The sequence below is a fragment of the Panthera leo genome, chromosome E1, assembly GCF_018350215.1.
Source record: "Panthera leo isolate Ple1 chromosome E1, P.leo_Ple1_pat1.1, whole genome shotgun sequence".
NCBI classification, from domain to species: Eukaryota; Metazoa; Chordata; class Mammalia; order Carnivora; family Felidae; genus Panthera; species Panthera leo.
This window is the reverse complement of record NC_056692.1, coordinates 50,882,059-50,902,760: the sequence shown is the minus strand read 5'-3', so window position 1 is coordinate 50,902,760 and position 20,702 is coordinate 50,882,059. Positions and strand designations below refer to the sequence as shown.

General features: G+C 41.0%; 1 protein-coding gene across 13 annotated transcripts in view; it reads right to left on the bottom strand.

The window, feature by feature from the left end:
- The window catches only part of KCNJ16 (potassium inwardly rectifying channel subfamily J member 16), a 167,008-nt gene that overhangs the window by 44,759 nt on the left and 101,547 nt on the right, over nucleotides 1-20,702 (bottom strand). Inside the window, exon 1 of one of the 13 annotated variants that reach the window (XM_042914981.1) lies at nucleotides 3,390-3,897. The exons of the other annotated variants lie outside the window; for them this stretch is intronic. The gene's annotated coding sequence lies outside the window, so the exon portion shown is untranslated. Of the gene's footprint in view, nucleotides 1-3,389; nucleotides 3,898-20,702 lie in introns of those variants that run through there. 13 annotated transcript variants of the gene reach the window in all.

Below are 20,702 nucleotides of genomic sequence, written 5' to 3'. Positions count from 1 at the left end.
ACCTTTGCCGAGTACCAACTACACCCCCTGTACTGTGAAGCAGATGTGCTGAGACCATTTCAACATGTCCCTGCTCCATACTTGGAGCCTACTTCATAGGCTTGAATGCAGAGATGGGACATCTCTATCCATCAGGAAAGAAAGGAGCTGGCTGTGTGAAACCACAGGGGGTTGGAGGGGGATCTGGGTATGAGATTTATAGGGAAGCAGGTCTAATATTCACAACAAGAAAAATATTTTTAGTGTTTATTTATTTATTTTGAGAGAGAGAGAGAGAGAGAGAGAGAGCAGGGGAGGGAAGCAGAATGGGGTGGGGAGAGAGAGAGATAGAGGGAGAGAATCCCAAGCAGGCTCTGCCTGTCAGCACAGAGCACACTGGGGGACTTTGATCCCACCAATCATGAGATCATGACTTGAGTGTAAATTAAAAGTCAGATGCTTAACTGACTGAGCCACCCAGGCACCCCAAGAAGAATATTTTTGTTATTAGTATCTCTAAAAATTGAGTGAAAATTAGGACTTGAATTTGGATGATCAGCTTGAAGAATATATAGACATTTCCTGAATTTGTTGAGAGGTTCAATTACATAACCCTGAGGGTTTCTTTTGTTCACGAAGATTTAAAGATTTGCTGTTAGGTTATTTTTCATTAGCTAGTTAATAACCTCTACTCCAATACTATGAGATGAATGGTGGTAAAAGACTTCCCAAGAAGATGAAAAATAAAGTGTCAGAAAGACCTCATCATCCCATTAAAGACACTTGAGTCCTCTAATTTTTTTTAGTTATTATAAGCCATATTGTCATGACAATAGGAAAGATCATACCCATGTTTTTTGTTCATGCACTGACTTTCTTATTTTAGCTGTTTTTATTTTCATTGTGTTTTCTAATAAATATTTATTTACTTTGGGAGAGTGTGAGAGAGAGGGAGAGAGAGTGTGTGCCTGTGTGCATGTGCAGGGGAGGGGCAGAGACAGAGAGAATCCCAAGTAGGCTCTGTGCAGTCAGCACAGAGCCTGATGAGGGGCTCAGTCCCACAAACCATGAGATCATGATCTGAGCCAAAATCAAGAGTTGGAGGCTTAACCAACTGAGCCACCCGGGCGTCCCTAGTTTCATTTTGTATTTCTCTGTGTGCCCTAAACTTAAAAACAAACAAACAAACAAACAAACAGAAACTCAAACTCAGGCTGGATCATGGATTTTTCTTAGCAAAAATTTAGAAAAAAACCCAGGTTAACAGCTGACAGGGAAGTTTCCAAGGGCCAGAGTTGCTCCTGGATCAATTTACTCTTGTGTTCCAGGGTGCCCCTTAGTCCCACTGTGAGGTTGGGCAGACCATCTCTTTTAGATGAATCAAATTCAGGTTTTGATGGTCTGGTCTCAGAAGGACCTTATCAGGTTCTGATCATAACCTATCATTCTAGATATATTACTCATGTAATGCAAACAAAATAGCGTCTTTGCCTTAATCATTTAGATTTGAGTTATGGAGTCAGACTGATTTCTCTTTGAATCTCATCTCATGTACCTAGCGAAATTAAGAGCAGTGATTTTACCTCTGATCCCCGTCGCTTTCAAAAGGGTGATTAAGAGAATTAAATCAGATAGCATTGGAAAATAGTAGGCGTCCCATAAATGCCAGCAGTTTTCACCTGAAGCTTATCACTTGGACAGACTAGGAGCTTTGCCTCGGCTGATTCGAAGCAGCCACTGTGACGTTGAGAGAGGCAGATGTTTTGATTTTAAGAGATCAAAGTGTGAAATTTTGATTCGCCTTTATTAAACTATGTATACACAAAAGAATGTCCTGGCCCCATCTCTCTGTTGTTGACCCTCATTGCCCCCCCATGCCAGCCCCACATATCTTCCTTGACCTCCCCTGCCTAGGTGCCCTGCAGAGATTGGGCTCATCAGAGAGGTGAGGCCCGGGGATGGAATGCAGATGTCTGAGAGCCAAAAGGTTCCATACTGCTGGTCAGAAAACCATGTCAGAAGCAGGTCGAGGCTGGTGAAGATTGCCCGGACTACCTCCAATATTGCAACAGTAGTCTGCCTTCCTGATTACAAAACTGCAATTGGCTGGGGTTTTCTCAAGGCTGAGAACAAGAACTATGTTCGTTGGAGTGGAGCCATTTGAGATGCTATGCTGAGCTTAGCTATTAACCCGCTATCACATTTGCATCAGTTTCCCTCCTCTCCAACACGGAGCTAGAAACCATGGTCTCCACACAGTATGCCCTCCCTATGTGCCAGATGGCATATCAAATGAGATTCAGTGATATCTGACAGACACACATTATTAAAGGCTTCTGAAAAGGAGGCAGAGAGAAGCTAAGTAAATTGGGAGAGTCACACTTCTGCTAAGCAGCCAGTTTGGGCTCTACCTTCAGGATTATGGGCTTTCAGAACCTCCGGGGATATCGTCCCCAGCTCCCTCGGAATGCTCAGAATTATGTCAAGCCTCAGAAAAACAAATCAAAGAAGGGGCAGAGGAAAAGGCTTTTAAAAGAAAAGCTTAAGGAGTTTCATCAATAAGATATACGTATGTTTAAACCCATGGCCCTGCATCTCTGCAGGCTTAGAATTTCCAGGTAGACAAACCGCATTATCTCAGCCTCTGTTCCTTCCACCAGTGACACGGAAAGCCGAAGGCATGGAATGTAACAGATGTTATTTACTCCATAGCAACGGTCCAGATTGCAAATCGTAAGACAACAATGAGTAGTAGAAAAACAGTAAAAGTTAGAAAACCCAGGCCTTTTATACCTCATCAGACTTCACTGTTTGAGAAGCTTATTCTTTATCAGAGTTAACTTGTTTGCAGCTTTTTTTTTTTTTCTAATGAGTCTTTCCAGCATTTCCATCTATATATTTTTAGGTGTAAGGACACAATGAATTACAAATCAAAGACAGCGTATTTTAACACACAGTTTCAAATTCTCCAGGCCACTTCGTTGTCACTTTGGAACAGTGGTAGAGTGACAAAGACATACAGAAGAGATGGTTTGATGAATGACTGTTTCCACAGGAAATTAAAGACTCATCGTTTTCCACTTTGTCCCACGTCAATAAGTAATGTTCAGCTGGCTAAGTCATCACGCTTTTAGTCTCTCTCTCTCTGAATGTTACTTCCCTTAACTGATCTATAAATGGCCCTCACATTCTTAATCTGTTTGGTGCAGCACTCCCCAGAGATTATACGGGAGAAAAAAGAAAAGAAAAAAGACGATTCCCAGCCATGGAACATACAGCAAAAAAAGAGTGAAAAGAAACCTCCTAAAGGCACCTATTAGCAGACACACACGCAAAAAAGAAGCAACTCAAGATCAGGCAAGCAGTCAGTTGAGGCTTCGGTCAGTCTGCCACCCACACGATGGTCTTACCTCAGTTACAGATAATGAAGGTCAGACCCAAACCTGGTGTCCTTTTCATCTCCTGAGAACAGTGCAGCTACCCATCTCAGGCTCGCTTCTCTTTGCTCCTTCCTGCTCTCTCTGGAGCCGTCAGCACCTACCGCCATGGAGATGAGAAACCCCACAGGAGAATCTCGCTCTTTTTTGCCTTTCCGGACACATTCACCACACACAAAGGCCAGCGAGTTCTCAGCTCACTCTAGTGAATCGACACTTTCTTTAACCGGTTCCCATGCCTACACGTAGTAGACAGTCTTGCCAATGGTGGCTTACAGAAAACAAGGATCAAGAAGAAATACCCTTCCTCTGCTGCCCATCTACATCTTTGTCTTTTGATCAGACCTTTGTGAGCTGGTTCAACAGCAAGGATCTCCCCCAAATCGCAAAATGGCCCGAGACTGCCCCTAAACCGAAGGCTGGATTTTCTCTATCACCTCCAGGACTCTTACAGCTTCTTCCAAGGGTGTTCTTTGTGGGTGTAGATGTTCTCTCGTCGCGGTAAAGATTTTTCTGTGCAAACACACACCTTGTCTATGTAATCCTACACCTAAAGCAAACAGCCTCTTGCCCAACATCATTTCATTTGGGTTCCAAGGAAGTGTGTGCCCCTAGAAGACCACTGACATCCTCAGTAGTGGTTCCAAGGACAAAGTGTAAATCTTTTTCTGAGCAACCTGTTTTGTTTTCTGGCGTGTTGGTTTGCTTCTTGTACGTCTAGGATAAGGGAGGGAATACGCTTCTTACTCAATGTCCACTTTTGCCTATAGAGAAGACTTATAATTGGGAACGAGCTAGTCATGAAAATGCGGACATTTACAAGAAATCGAGTGAATACTGGTGCTGTTTCTGGAGACGATGGAACTGAGAGAGAAGGAATTTTGAGGTTGAGGTTTTCTTGTGGTAATTGGAGATGCTCTCTGGCAACCAAATGAAAATGGCGGGTAGACAATACATTACTCTGGAGTTGAGGGGAGACATCCAGAATGGAGATCTAAGATTGGAAGTTATCAGTATGTATATAGCCGTGAACATGGGTGAGACCGGACAAGAGGTGAGAATAGTTAGAAAAGAAAGGGGTTCCAGTGATTAAGCTCTGGGGCAGCCTCTCCGAATTGAAGTTGGGAAGATTAAGAAGATCATACAAAGGAGACTGAGAAGGTGAACTGTTTGAAGTAAAAGGAAACCTTGAGATGTGGTCTGAGGTGAAGACAATGTAATAAGAACAAGGGAATCAATTATCTGGGTCAGAGATTAATGATGGTGAGAATGAGAACTAAGAGGTGACCCTTAGTGGGCTGCCTGAGTGGCTTAGCCAATTGAGCGTCTGACTCTTGATTTCAGCTCAGGTCATGATCCCAGGGTTGTGTGATGGAGCCCTACATTGGGCTCTGTGCTGAGCATGCATCCTGCTTAAGATTTTTCCTCTCTCTACCTCTTTCCTTCTCCCCTACTCACTCTTTCTCAAAAAAAAAAAAAAAAAAAAAGAGTTGACCATTGGATGTAGCAATGTGATGTCACTGGTGACTCTGATGAAAGACGTCTCACTAGCATTCTGGAGCCAAATGCTTGATTAGATGAGGAACAAGTGGAAACAGGACGGGAGGAAGTGGAGACTTGTATGTATCCCATCTGGAGCAGAAAAATGCTGTGATGGATAGGAAGGAGGGTAGGGGGGATTCATTTTTCAGGAGGAGTTTCTATTTTCTCTTGGAATATGGGAGATGTTAGTTATAATAAGATGTTGCCAACTTATTGGCTTTTTAATAAATTAAATGTCCTACCATTAGTCCTGTGTGTCATTTCCATTATAAGTTAAGTATTTTGAGGAGACTTGAAGAAGGTGTCCAACCTGTTTGATCTCAGAGTTTCATTACAAAACCATAGGGAGAGAAGAGAATACTATTATTAGATCAGTAACTGGGTCTGCTTTGTGCAGGATATAATACTAACCACCAATTCCACCTAACTGGATGAAAAGCAAATAATTTAATCAGGTGTTTTCTTTCAATATTTTCTTTCTTATTTTTTCCTACATTCTGTAAAATACTTTGCTTAATTTCATCTTAAATAAAAACTGTTTTTATAATGGTGTAAAATGATATAAATAAACCGCAGGAAATATAAGCCCCACATTAATAACTATTCAGTAAACATTAACCAAAATAATCCTAACATTGATCTACAGCTTATCGTAGTTTAATCCTACTTGTTCGCCTAGAACATCGCTTGGTATGCAGTTTATGCTTCATACTTTATTCTTTAAAAAATTAATGCATTCTTCTAAGATGATGTGGTACATAATGGAATATTACTCAACCATAAAAAAGGATGAAATCTTGCCATGTGCAAGGACATGGACAGAGCTAGAGAGTAGAATGCTAAGCTAAATAAAGCAGTCAGAGAAAGGGAAATACCATATGATTTCAGTCATATGTGGAATTTAAGGAACAATGAGGATAGGGTGAAAAAAGAGAGAGAAGGGCCAACCAAGAAACAGACTAGAACAAACTAATGGTTACCCGAGGGGAGGTGGGTGGGGAGTGGGTTAAATAAGTGATGGGGATGACGGGGGGGCTCTTGTCCTGATGAGTACAGGGTGATGTATGGAAGCACTGAATCACTATATTGTCCATCTGAAACTAATATTACACTGTATGTTAACTAACTGGAATTTAAATAAAAACTTAAAAAAAATTAATGGATGAGTAACAAGAAATCTGCTATTAGAACAATTTTCCGTAAGAGTCACATTTGTTTTAAGGCTACATTATGAAACTGTGTCCTTTATAAACTATTCAAACTTCTGAGAAGAGAAGAGAAAATATAAGACATATAAATTGAGTCTACTTAAACTGACAGACTAATAGGTTAATAATAGATTTAATTTTATATGCATATAGTTTTTATATAGCTTTATATAACACTCTTGAAGAGGGTCATAGACTGCCCTCAACAGAATTATTTTAAATGTGTAGAATACCCTGGAACCGGGTTTCTCAGCCTTGACATTTGAGCCAGGTAATTCTTTGTTGTGGGAGGATGTTCTGCGCTTACAGTGTGTTTAGCAACATTCCTAAACTGTGTCCACTAGATGCCAATATGACTCCAACGCCCAGTGTGAGAGTTAACAATGTGTCTAGACATCGTCAGATGTCCCCTGGGGTGGGGGGAACCAACTCTGGGTTGAGTGAGAATCACTGTCTTAGACTCAAAGAACCGGGTAGATGAGTTTTACTCTTAGTTAATGGAATCTCTAAGAGAATATGCACTCAAAAAAACATGTGATTGTCATTTCTTTCACAAAATGTAACAGATGTGAATGCTTTAAGGAGAAGGTACATATATAAAATGTGTATGAAAGGATGCAGTGTTTTTTAACATCGACTTTAATAAGGGTCTGACGTAACACTTGTGAAAATACATGTTCACAAGAAGAAAGGCGGACTTCAGGAAAATGGGTAGGAATAAAACACATTTCACAGAAGAATGAGTGCTAACATTGGCGTACAGAAAATCGTACTAAGATTGGTTCAATTTGTTACCTTTAAAGTAAGAGGCAACATACTGATTAGAGCTGAGATTTGGAACACTCTGTTGATTAGAAACTGTCTCTAGCTACTTTGTTAGGCACTCTGTGCCTCAGTACCCTCATCTGTAAATGAGAGATAACAAACATATCTATTTCGTGTAGCTCTCAGGAGATGTAAATAAGTTAATATTTGTAAAGCACTTTAAAAGTATCAGACAATAATATCTGTCGTCGCTATGTTGTTACCTAACAGCCCGATTGGGGACGTATGAAGAGAGAGGCATGTGGGTTGGTGGATGAGTGCAGGTTTCCGGCTGATGACAAATCAAATAAAATACAGAAAGCTTTGGAGGAAGCTGCATGGCTGAAGGAATGGGCAGAGAAGTTATAGGGAAGCTTAAAGACGTGCAAATGAGAGGCTTTGGTCTTGGAGAAAACCATGCTGGAGCAGCGAACTAATGATAATCATGATAATCCATATGATGATCTGACTAATTCAGTAAGGAGATCTGAAATAGGGAAGAAAAAGTCTGACTTTTTTTTTTTTTTTTTTTTTTAAATTTTTTTTTTCAACGTTTTTTATTTATTTTTGGGACAGAGAGAGACAGAGCATGAACGGGGGAGGGGCAGAGAGAGAGGGAGACACAGAATCGGAAACAGGCTCCAGGCTCCGAGCCATCAGCCCAGAGCCCGACGCGGGGCTCGAACTCACAGACCGCGAGATCGTGACCTGGCTGAAGTCGGACGCTTAACCGACTGCGCCACCCAGGCGCCCCGAAAAAGTCTGACTTTTATGTGATCCATTATAGACCGTAGGTAAAGGACAGAATGGTTTGTTTTAAATGGGCTTTCCATACTCAGTGGGCAACTGTAGGCTGTTTCCTACAGCCTCAGCCCCTGCTGCAACCATGCCTTCAGATAGACCCAAACACTTTTCACAGGTGCCATTTTTGCTCGCCTGAGGGCTTCCTGTTATTCTAACTCTCGCTACCATAGGATACAAAGTGCTTGAAGTCCGTGATGCTAAATAGTGTGTTCCTCTCCCACTACTTATGATCCTAAAATTACATGAAACCCATTGACTTACTTTCTTCTCTTTGGCCAAACTGTGCTAAAGTAAAGCATCCTAACAGTTTTGGAATCAGAAATAAATCGGTGTAAGCTGGTTAGCATGTACTTCCTCGCAAATTAGTGATAATAATTTATTTTTTTTTAAAACTGAACATGAGGTTTAATAAGGTTTATGTTTGGGTCATTTTTTTTTTTTTCTGAATTTGAAGGAATTATTTTTCCAGCTGGTTGTTGTATCAGCTACAAAACACACATGTTAGCCAGCAAAGACCCCCTGAGAATTGCCAAAATGCCTGCATCAAATACTGTCAGGAGTATTCGACTCAAAATATGAATCTTCGAGAAGGCATTGACGCAACAAGAAATCATTGCTCGAGTCCTTCCAAATCCCCTCAAGTTGGCCTTCAGTCTCAGGGCATTTTCATTGACAGGGACCTCACTGAGCCCACACATTTTCTGTTCCTGTTTTATGATGATTCATTGCTGCCAATGAGGAAGTCCTTCCTTAAGCTCAGATAAAAATGTGTCTCCCTGTAGCTTTCCCAAGACTTTCCGGTCCTCATGCTGTGCCTCAGAAAAACAAGTCTTGTACCACTTCCAAGGGCAAGTTCTTCAGACAATATAAGAATCTTATAGTTGCTTCTTTCTAATTCAGTCTTCACCTCTTGGAGTGAAAAATCTCCAAAGCCTCCAATCATTGCTGATCTGCATAGTGATTATTTAATTTGTCACCTTTGAAAGTGTAAAAGGTAGGGACAAATGCTAAAACGATGAGTCACTAGGCCTGTCAACCAGGACTGCTGAGACATTTAGTCAACTTACTTATGAGCGGTGATGTGCTGGTAAATTTTAATAGGCTCTCTGAGGGGGGAAAAAAAAAGTACAGACTGGTAGAGTTTGCCAATTTCTGTAGTATATATACTCCAACCATGTGATGTCGTAGAATGTGAAGTTGGTAAGAGGTGGGCACCATTGGCTCTCCTGAGTCGGTATGAGCTGCTCCCACAGAGCACTGTGTGATGACCCAGGTTTTAGTATCTGTTCTGCATCCTGGTTCCTCTCCTCTGAAGGTCTCTTTTACTATGTGGCATATTTTAATTCATAATTACTGAAGTGTGTTGTTCTGACCAGCCCAGAATCAGTCCAGATTCGGCCCAGGATCACTCCAGACTCCACCCGAAATTCTACTTCAAAGCTCTAATTCCATCAGAATGCAACATCAAAGTGTCTATGAATGGGGGGAATATACCATGTCACAGAGCAACCCTCTGGCTTCTAATATTTGGGTCAGAACAGACAAATTGGCGTTTGCCCTGGAAATGAAGCAAAGTACTGGAAGGAAATAAAGCTGAAAATAAAATCAACTGCAAAGTTGATATATTAGGGCACATTCTCATTCAATTATATATACACCATTAAGCAATTATTATATACCACTAAGCCTAATTATATACACCACTAAATTGTTTTGTTAATGGAATGGAAAAAAAAACTGGATTAAAAACTGCCGGCTTGTTAAGAGGGATACTGCAAAACATGATTTAAAGTTTTAAATGTTTCCCTATAATTCAGCAAGCATGTATTAAGTCCTTAGCATGCATTAAGGAAACTCTATAAATATTCAACTTAAAACTCTACAGTGAATAAACTTGTTTTCATGTTTAGCCTTTTTTTCACTCTTGGATAGGCTCCTACTTTCTTAAAAGCCATGGGTATGTTTGTTTTTGTTCTTCAGTGAATCCACTCTGCAGTAGTTACTTGTGAGTCACATTTCCCCAAGGGTGTAATTTACACCCTTACTCTATTCATCCTGCATGCAACTGGTTGGGACAAATGGTGTTAGCACTGAATAAGCATTAGCAGGAAAAATAAAACTGCTTATTTGGCTCCATCATGGGATCTGCAAGAGTCAGAAATCCATCGGGAAGGAGGGGAAGGGAAAGGAACAGTTTTGTACTGGAGGGATGGGAAGCAGTCCAGGATGATTCCAAGGAAAGAATGAAGCTGCGATTGAGCCTATAGGTGGGTCACAAGAAGCTTGGGACTGGGTTCGCTGGTTGAGCGAAGGGTAGTGGGGAGAGGAGATGGAATTAGAGATTGAAAGAGAATGGAAAAACATTTGAAATAGGTACAGTAGGGAAGTTGAAACATACGTTATGTGGGGTTGTATTGAGGGTCCCCGTTCTCGTTGACATTTGTCAAGAATGTAATATCAGGGGTGCCTGGGTGGCTGGGTCAGTGAAGCATCCAACTCTTGATTTCGACTCAGGTCATGACCTCGCAGTTTGTGAGTTTGAGCCCCGCATCGGGCTCTGCCCTGACTGTGTATTCTCATTTTCTCTCTCTCTCTCTCTCTCTCTCTCTCTCTCTCTCTCTCTCTCTCTCCCCCCTCCCTCCCTCAAAAATATATAAATGAACTTTAAAAAAAAGAATCTAATATCATATGTGTATTCACAATACACAAAAAGTGTTTTGGATGCTCCCAATAGATTATCCTACTTCCCTGTAATGACCTGCTTCTCTAATTTCTAATGAAACCCACCAAACACAACAAACGCTTTTTGACTGAAGAATTTTAACAAGGTTAACTCATTCCCTTCTTTGTTTCCCGATTGGCCACTGAATGGCGTTTGTGACAAAAACAGTGAAATTTCCACAGGTATTTGCCCTGAAAACAATGGTGGGAGACGCCACCTCTGCCTCAAATAAATCCTAGATGTCAGTGAGGGGACAGGAGCGCAGAGGCAATGCGATCCACACTGTCCTAGTGAGGAATTCCAAAAGTTAGTCAAGGAACCAACCCCACTGAGGTCATGTCTCATTTGGGATTAAGTGGCTAACCCTGAATCTGTGATCATATTAAGAAAAATGCACAGCGGCGCCTGGGTGGCTCAGTGGGTAGAGCGTCCAACTGCGGCTCAGGTCATGATCTCACAGTTTGTGAGTTCAAGCCCCATGTCGGGCTCTGTGCTGACAGCTCAGAGCCTGGAGCCTGCTTCCGATTCTGTGTCTTCCTCTCTCTCTGCTCCTCCCCCACTCATGCTATCTCTCTCTCTCTCTCAAAAATAAATAAACATTAAATTTTTTTTAATTAAAAAAAAGAAAAAAAAAAAGAAAAATGCACATAAAATGCCCGGGAATTACTCCTTTGTTTGATTCAGAAATGAAATGTGCACACGTCATGTCTGCAAAATGAACATTTCACTGTGGCAGGTGCCTTCCTTTGATGGTGATGGGATGTAAGAGAGAACAGGCAATGTGCTACCTTCTTCGGCTGGCTGTGCCGTGGGCCTTCCTGTACCTCTGGGGTTACATATATACATATAGTTTTGTCTACAGTCTAAAAAGCAACATTTATATCCAAAAATCTTAACCGAGTTACTAGCTATAACCTGCCCAACCAGTGGAGGCTGTTGAGAATGCAAAGGTCAAAACCATCCCTGATTGTCTCATGCCAACTCATCTCAGCTCTGAGGGACTTGGTTTTTAATACAGCAGAAGGTGTACATCACTTGAGTTATGAAAACAACTGCCTTCATTCCCCATATGAAGGTAGGATGTAACGCACCTACTGTCTTGTAACCGGGCTGATCTGCTACCTAGTACCATCTGAAGACTTAACAACTTGCCAGCAATTTCCAAGTATTTGCTTGAAATGTTCCGTGTCCTCGCGTAAGGTATAAAAAAGACTGTTCACTGGAAATACGAACATCTATTTTGATATAATAATATCAAATACATTAATATGTATTTATTTTATTATTACAAGATATAATAATAGGGTAACCATTTTACAGGAACGATGTTTTAATTCTGAAGCAGCCCATATGGCGGGTGCTAATGTTGCTACCAATTTTTAAATAAGCAAACTTAAACTTAAGTATGTTAAAAGACTCTCCTCAGAGTCCCATGAGGAGTAAAACTTACTGGCAGGATTAGAATCGAAATCTTGTAATATCAAAGACTACACACTTTGCAGTTAATAAAGGCAAAATCGACTTTCTCCAGGATAGAGAGCCAGTTTGAACCAACCACAGGAAATGTCCATTACACCTGAGTAGTTCCCCAGAGAAAATTATCACCCAAACCAGACTGTATGCAAGAGACTCCCAAGCAGTAGGACACTTGCTGTAATGACTTAGAAGTAAGATTGAGTAATACAAATGCCAAATCATCACAGATCTGAGCTAGGCCAAAGGGATCTTGACCCGTGCTTGAACCAACTGTAACAATTTTTCTGGCTTTCAGAATTATTGCCACTACACTTAGTACCCAGTGGCCCTAAATGATTTTCTAAATGTGGGCAAAGCTCGTCTTGCCATTTAAAGGTTTCTGTATAGAAATTATAATAGAGATTGTGGAAATAAACAAAGACTACCCAAAAGAGAACAAGCAAGGGAGTCAGCCATCATCGCTTGGGTTTGGCAGAGACCCAAAGAGAAGCAAGAAAGCAGGGAAGTTTTATAGTGAAAAAAGGGAAAGCTTCAGGTATGATCAGAGGCTATTGACCTGGGAAGCTGGAATAAAGCTAACTAGAAATGGGAATTCTCTGTGATTGGTTGGGTTCTCACTTAGAAGCAGGGAGAAGAATTGGGAATTTGGAAGTCAATTACCAAGTCTTGACCATTTGGGGCTCACTGTTCCAGACTGGGGTTTGTCACCTATTTGTTATAAAGGCTATGGGTCAGAGTTGTATTGTCCTAATGGTCTTGGCCGCTGTCCATTTGTATATCCAGCCTCCCAAAACAAACACCACAATATGGTGGTAAATAAAATGTGGGGCACTACTTGAATAAATATGCTTCTTGAAACTATTGCCTCCTCACCAGTACTTATAAATTGGATCATCTATGAATAAAACTCCCCAAATAAAGTATTCAGACTCCTCCATTAGAGGACTCAAAAGAGAAACATGCATTTAATCACTCATTTTTTTTTAGGGTAGCTTGGCTTTCTTAGAAATCTAATTATCTATTAGCTAATATATTAAAACCGGATTGATTTAATTATAACTGAATCACTCTGATCTTAATGAAAGCTATTTTAACAAATACTCAGTGATAATGATTTTTTCTGTGGAGAAATTAAATGACCTTGCAGTATAGGATCTTGAGATCCAACACCTCCTCCCACCTCTCAGGACTGGTAACTCTAGCCTGATGGATGCATCATGTTCTTGGACACATGACAGTTTACCCACTTTTTTTTGTTTTTAGCTTTTATTTATTTTTGAGAGAGAGACAGAGACAAAGACAAGAGAGGGAGATACAGAATCTGAAGCAGGCCCCAGGCTCTGAGCTGTCAGCACAGAGTCTGATGCGGGGCTTGAACTCACGAACTGCGAGATCGTGACCTGAGCCGAAGGGGGACATTTAACCAACCGAGCCACCCAGGCGTTCCTACATTTTACCCACTTTGTATTTACTTTCAAGTGTGACTCTATTTTAATAGTCCAAATTTATTTGAAACCTTGGGGGTGGGGGGCACAGTGTATAATATATTTCAGCCTTGTTATATCGACTAAGTCAAATTTGTTTTAGCCACAAAAAGTAAGGTAGATGCATTTTACCATTTTCCCCACCTTTTCTGTTGGCTCTATTTCTCTGGTCTTACATCAGTGGCTAAGAAAGGGCCATGGATGGGTGTGGTAATTTGAATATTTTGCCAGCCCATTCTTTCGGTCTAGATGGCGTCTGTGTATACAATGCACACTTTTGCTAAGTGCGAACAATGCAAGTTCTTTCGATTTCTGCCACGTTTTCAAAATCACAAATGCCAACACTCACTAATCAATCGTCTTTTCAGCTTGTGGATGTCTCCTTTCTCAGAAAGATTCATTTGACAGTCTCACCATTCCGCCCTTCCCTGTTTGAAAATATTGCAATCGCTGCCCTGAAAATAAGGACCAAAAAAAGACAAGCCTGGCCAAAATAGCTGAGTCAGTTATTCCATGCAGACGCTCCTTGAAGGTTACTTTTATTTTCACTTTGATTTTTTCCAAAGCCTTAAGTAAATGCAAATGTTACTATTGTTCTTTCTCTTTAGGCTAGGAAATCTGGAAAATATAGAGGAAGCTTCAGAACACACGGCTGTCTGGGGCGCAAGAGAAATTATGGAAGAAAATCTGAGTCATGAGGCTGTGGCGTCAATACCCAAGTACCCAAACTTTCTCCATGTTTGTAGGATAGCTATTTCTCAGAATACTTCATGTCTTTCACCTTTCTTCAACCCACAGCTACTTGTTCCTTTCATTTTGCCCTTTTTCTTTGTCCTTTCCTTTCCTCTTTGTGAAATATGGTCTTCCCCTTTGTTTATTATCAGCAGTAAGGTTGCCTGCTTACTGACAAATCCTCAAATTCCGATAGTTGCAACAAATTACAAAAGAAAGGTGGGGCTGTGCCTCTTCGAAGGGGTGAAAGATTCAAAGCAAGAAGTAGAAAAACTAAGTGCTTCCTTCTAGTATTATCTAACCATTTTATAATGGCCAACATAAACTAAAAGCACAGTAATAGAAAGAATTATCATACATTTTTTTTTTTTTAAATATAAATGGAGACTCCTGGGTGACTCAGTCGATTAAGTGTCAAACTTCAGCTCAGGTCATTCATGATCTCGCAGTTCGTAGATTCAAGCCCTGTGTCGGGCTCTGTGCTGACAGCTCAGAGCCTGGAGCCTGCTTTGGATTCCGTGTCTCCCTCTCTCTCTCTGCCCCTCTCCCACTTACGCTCTGTCGGTGTCTCTCTCTCTCTCTCTCTCTCTCTCTCAAAAATAAATAAACAGTAAAAAAAATGGTAAATAAAAGAAAGAATTGTAAGAAAAAGAAAGGAAGGTCATCCTTCATTTCATCGTATTTCTCTCCTCTTTTCTGAGGCAAGTGTGGAGTGTCTCATTTTTCTGCCATCATTGTCTGTTATGGGTTGAGTTGTCTCCTCCCAAAAAGGTATTTTGAAGTGCTAACCTCTGGCACCTGTGATTGTGATCTTACTTGAGATAGGGACTTTGCAGATGGGGTCAAGTTAAAATGAGGTCATTAGCGTGGGCCCTAGTCCAATATAACTGGTGTCCTTCTGAGAAGAAGGACCATACAAACAGAGAGAAGAGCGCCATGTGAAGACAGAGGTAGACGTTGGGGTAGCATTGCCATAAGAAAGGAGCCTCGGGCTACCACAAGATGAGGAAGCAAAGAAGGTTCCTCCCCTAGAGGCTGTGGCAGGAGGGTAACCTTGATTTTAAGACGTCCAGCTTCCCAAACTGTGAGAGAATAAATTTTTGTTTTATTTTTTTTAATGTTTATTTATTTTTGAGACAGAGAGAGACAGAGCATGAGCATGGGAGGGGCAGAAAGAGGGGGAGACACAGAATCCAAAGTAGGCTCCAGGCTCTGAACTGTCAGCACAGAGCCCAATGCAGGGCTCGAACCCATGGATGCCAGATTATGACCCGAACCAAAGTTGGACGCTTAACCAACGGAGCCACCCAGGTGCCCCATATGTTTTTGTTTTAAACCACCCTGTTACAGCAGCCTGAAAAAACTCATGCAATTTCCATACTTGCATTTGAAAGGTTATTTTACACCTTTTAGGATTTTCCTCCATCTGTTCCTTTGTCTCTGAGCGACCTTCTACCACCTTCCAACCTTCACATTGATGGACTAGTAAGTCACTCAATTCTTTCTGACCATAAAACCAGCTGCCCGACATAACTCAGGTTCTGAGTTTGTTTTCCAGCAATGTCATTGTCGATATGAAGCTTACTCTCTGGTTGAGAGGTGATGGAAGTCTTAAAAAGTTGCTCTTCAACTTGACGTGACACCTACAGATCACTAGCCATCTATTTCCTGGGGGGATGAGTCTGCTTATGCAGTTTCTTCCATCATGGTGAATACACAGGTTAAAGGGAACAAGAGCATTTTTGAAAGATATCGTTTAAGTCATTTTGATTCTATATGAAAACTGAGACTTATAAAACAATTAAAACGAAGTCCCAAACATTAGCAACCTGCTATGCTTCACCTAAATGTGTTTTTAGAAAGACATTTTAGGATTCTTTTATTTATGGCATAGACCAAATTTTAGACTTTTTGGTATTGTAGAAAACCTGTTTTCCTGGCCCTAGGAATGAGGCTTTGCTTAAACAGTACAAGTGGCCAGCCCTCCTACCTGCCTCAAATTACCCTCTCACCCTGGCCATTGTAGTACTTGACATATTAATGTTATTCACTCTGCAAGCCTAGCACCCAAAAGTCTCAAATTAAACGTAAATATTACATGAGAGGGTAAAATAAGGGAGAAGTGTCTCTTCATCGAGTATGATTCAAGAGTATAGGCTAAAATCAAGCAAAGAGGGGCACTTGGGTGGCTCGGTTGGTTAAGCATCTGACTTCGGCTCAGGTCATGATCTCGTGGTCTGTGAGTTCGAGCCCCACGTCAGGCTCTGTGCTGACAGCTCAGAGGCCTGGAGCCTGCTTCGAATACTGTGTCTCCTTCTCTCTCTGCCCCTCCCCCCGCCCCACGCTCTGTCTCTGTCTCTGTCTCTGTCTCTCTCTCCCTCCCTCAAAAAAATAAATAAACATTTAAAAAAATTTTTAAAAAGAAATAAAATCAAGCAAAGAAGTCCCTATGTGTCTCATAAAGCCCTACATAGGTAATAACAGCAAACTAAAAACCTACCAGGAGTAATAACAAAGAACTAGGCCAGTAACCAATAGCACAGATAAAATTAAAGCATCAGAAGGAGGAAGTATGTGTGCACGCACATGCATGTATGTGTGTGTGTGTGTGTGTGTGCGCGTGCGTTGGGGGACAGGAAAGGGTACTGCTGGGAAAGAGGGCTCCAAATAAAATAATGCATATTTATAATTTGTTTTCAGTGTGTCCTATCAAGGAACGAATTCTATTCTGTATCATTTCTAAGCCTAATATTTTATTCTTTGCCTCAAAGAAATACATGCTCTTTGTTAGGCCTTCCTCTGCTTCCTATATTAAAGGCAGGTAACAGGTTGTTTGCAAATTTACGATTTCTAAGGCATGATGCCAATCCACAAGAAGTTAGTAAGGTATTTAGATGACAAGATAGAACAAACAGAAAATTACCGCTTAAAGTGTATTCGTATTCCAGTTTTACTTTGGTTAACAGTCAGATGAGTGGGAAAGGATCATGGATAAAGGTCAAGTAAGTAGATGAGGAAACAGGGACTCCTGGGTGGTTTAGTCAGTTAAGCGTCCAACTCTTGATTTTGGCTCAGGTCATGATCTCATGGTGTGTGGGTTTGAGCCCCATTGTCAGCTCAGAGCCTGCTTGGGATTCTCTCTCTCTCTCTCTCTCTCTCTCTCTCTCCCCCATCTCTCAGCCCCTCCCCCGCTCATGCTAGCTCTCTCTCTCTCAAAATAAATAAATCAGCTTAAAAAAAAAAAGAAGAGAAAACAGAAACTACCAAGGTATAAAAGGGGGCAGGCTTCTTGTTGGTTTAATTCAAATTCATCTGGTAAGGTGCCATGCAAAAAGTAGATTTGGCTAGCGCTTTGAGAGAAATGCCTGGGTAAATGAGAGTCAAAGGGAAAAGATTTATGTTCTCCAGATGGAAGCAAAGAACCCAGCATTTTTGTAAAGCAAGAAAGCTGGATTCATAAAAGGGAAGTGGTGGCCGAGAACGCCAAAACATTATGTTGGGACCCAAATGGCAAAGCTTTTACCTGCCTAGCTAAGGACTCTGAATCCTGTCATTTGTTCATTTTCTTTTTTTAGTAGCCATATGTCTCCTAAAGAATATTTCCAAACAAGGTTATGGTTACATTTCTGGCAATCGAGGCAAATAGCAATAGGTGACACTGCCATTTTTCAGGTGTTCTGCTTGAGAAATTTAGCAAAATTATGCAATACTTTGCACATTCCTGATCACCTAAGTGGATGAATCACAGTTTATTGAAGAGAGATTCTAGAATTTGACAATTCAAAATGACTGCCACAGACTCGTAGGTATCTTTAGCATATTAATACGCTAAAAGCTCCCAGTGAGTTCAGCTCAATCTGTAAGTAGGGTTATGTACCTAAATTAGGTCCATAATTCAGCTCAGAAAGAAAAAAGACCTAGGAAAATAACCTTCAAGTGTTTTCATTAACCTCAATTACCCATATAATGTGTGCATTTTTATCCAGCCAAAGTGTAACAAAGATGATCTGTTTTCTACCAGCCAAAAGTTGGGGAGAAGGCACACAGTGTTTTTAGGTAGACTTTCCCCCTTATCTTAGAGCTTTCAAGCCTAGAATTTTCTTTCAAGGGAAAAAAAAAAAAAAGAACAATTACCCCATTCAACTATAAAATCACTGTGATCAGCCTTTCCACCTTTCCACCGCTGACCCTTCTGACAGAAGCAGAAATAGCAGGTTCTGCCTGGCTTGAGTTGCCCTGTTTTACCAGCACAAATACTTTGGCAGGAAGATAAGTACGTGATTAAATGCAAGGTGGAGCCTAAAAATATAAATGCCGAGCAAATGATTGAACAGCTTTTTTTTTTTGCGGTGCAATGAGACAGCTGAGGCTGAACCGAAGCGGCCACCACCGGTTCCCCTCAAGATGTCCTGGCCATAAACATCAGTGCATCAGGGCTAGACCCAGCTATGGGAGCAGTTATTGCGAAGGTCATGATGTGTTAGCGTATCATCTTTCGCCTTTGTCTCAAGAGTGTTGTAACTAGAGATTCTGAACAGAGTTAGTCAGAGCCCTGTGTTCTCTGTAAATACTGGAGTAACTAGCTTTTAATCTTTTTATCGACATGCAGAGTTGGTAAACAGAGATATGGAAACCGTCCGAAATAATGTTACATGCACTTATAAGTCTAGTTTATAGCTAAATATTTCCCCTTCTTCCCGGCAAGTTAAGCTGATTTATTAGTGTGCCCTCTGGTTATAGACTACCCCAATTATGGAAACCCTGTGGTTTTTACACCTTAGTAACATAAGGGCTTTTTAAGTTTTTGGTTTTTGTTTTTCTCACTGTCTCCCTCAAGTTAGGAATCCCACCTTTGGGAACTAATGAGAAAATAAGCAAAAAAAAAAAAAAAAAAAAAAAAAAAATATATATATATATATATGTATATATATATGGCTTTGAGTGATTGTTTCTCTTCAAACTTCAGGAACCTGGGGCACACAGAGAATTAAACTGAAGGCAGGCAGCCACTGCCCCCTTCCTGGTAGTTAAAACTCATGTACAAATTATGGAAGACTCTTAATTCCATCTAAAACCAAAAACTCAGGTGGCCAGTTGATGTGGCTTAAAGACCCCAATTTTTGTTGCAGAACACCTCCTATCTAACCCTTTCTCCCATAAACAAAGTCAAATAAATGAGACAGGGATGACCCTTCGCGTACAACATAGCACCTGGCATGTGGGAGATAGTGAACAAGTATTCTCTACTTTTGTAGGTCCAAGAAGAGGAAAAACAGGGGAATCAAGGAGAAATTGACTTAACTTGCCTGTTCATACCTGTACACTCCATATGGCGACCTAAGACCAACTTTCATATATTTTGGTGAACACAGGCTGAAAAACGTTTTTCTTGAGTTTCAAAATTGAATTTATAGATTTTTTTGTTTTTAAACTGAGGGCTTTTAAATTACTGAGCCATATTTAGATATGTAAATTTTATGTAATTCCAGCCATGGGACTAAATTTGGCCATTGGACAAAGCTATCGTGACACCATTGCCACAATCACATAAACAGACAACAAATAAAATGGTAGTGACAAAGTCCATGCCTCTCTGTTTTAACTGAAATTGCTAGGTAGAAAAAAAATCACTTGGCTTCATTTGGTTTCTTTTCAATGGCAGCTACTAACTAATTCGGACACAGCCAAGGTATACCATCCAGTTGACCCACAAGTTAGAAATCGTCGTCTCATCCAGGTTTAGAAAAAATGCTGCATTCAAGAAAGGTGATCGCTTCCTTTCTGTTTTCAAATAGAGTGCCGAATTTATTGAATGAGGGGGAATTAGCTCTTGCAATACAATTCAATTCCCTGGGAACGTCAACATTTCTAAAGTGCCCGTCTACTATGCGCTGGTTGACTTTCACAAGAGCCCGACATCATAGCTACCATTGACCTAAATGGAAAAAAAAAACCAGAACTTCTATAGTGGTGATGTGCGTTGGCCTAGACCACTGGTTTTCAAACCTTCATATCTATCAGAATCACCTGGAGGGTGTGTGAGGAAGAGGTATGTTGGACTCCATCCCCAGAGTTGCTTATTCAGTGGGTTTGAGGTGGAGCCTGAGCATTTGCATTTTGCACAAATTCCCAGGTGATTCTGATGCTGCTGGTCCCGGACCACACTTTGAGAACCACTACAAGTCACCCACGGCAGCTTAGATTAAAACCCAGGTCTGTCTGACATTGAAATGCAAACCGATGCCGCACTGAGGAGATACCTGTTATCCTATTAGGATTTCTCCAGTGCAGAGATAGAAAAGGGAAGAAGGCACTCGTACAGGAAAGAGAAATGGATCTGGAGTCAGACTCCACAGGCTGAGTTCCCCTGCCGGCCGCCCACCGGCACACCACTTAATTCACCTGATCCTTACTATTTCCATCGCTATAAGAAAAATTCTGTATTACTCCCACTGCTCTTGCAGAGGTGTTTTGAAGACACAATACGATCATTGCTGTATAAGTGTTTTCTATG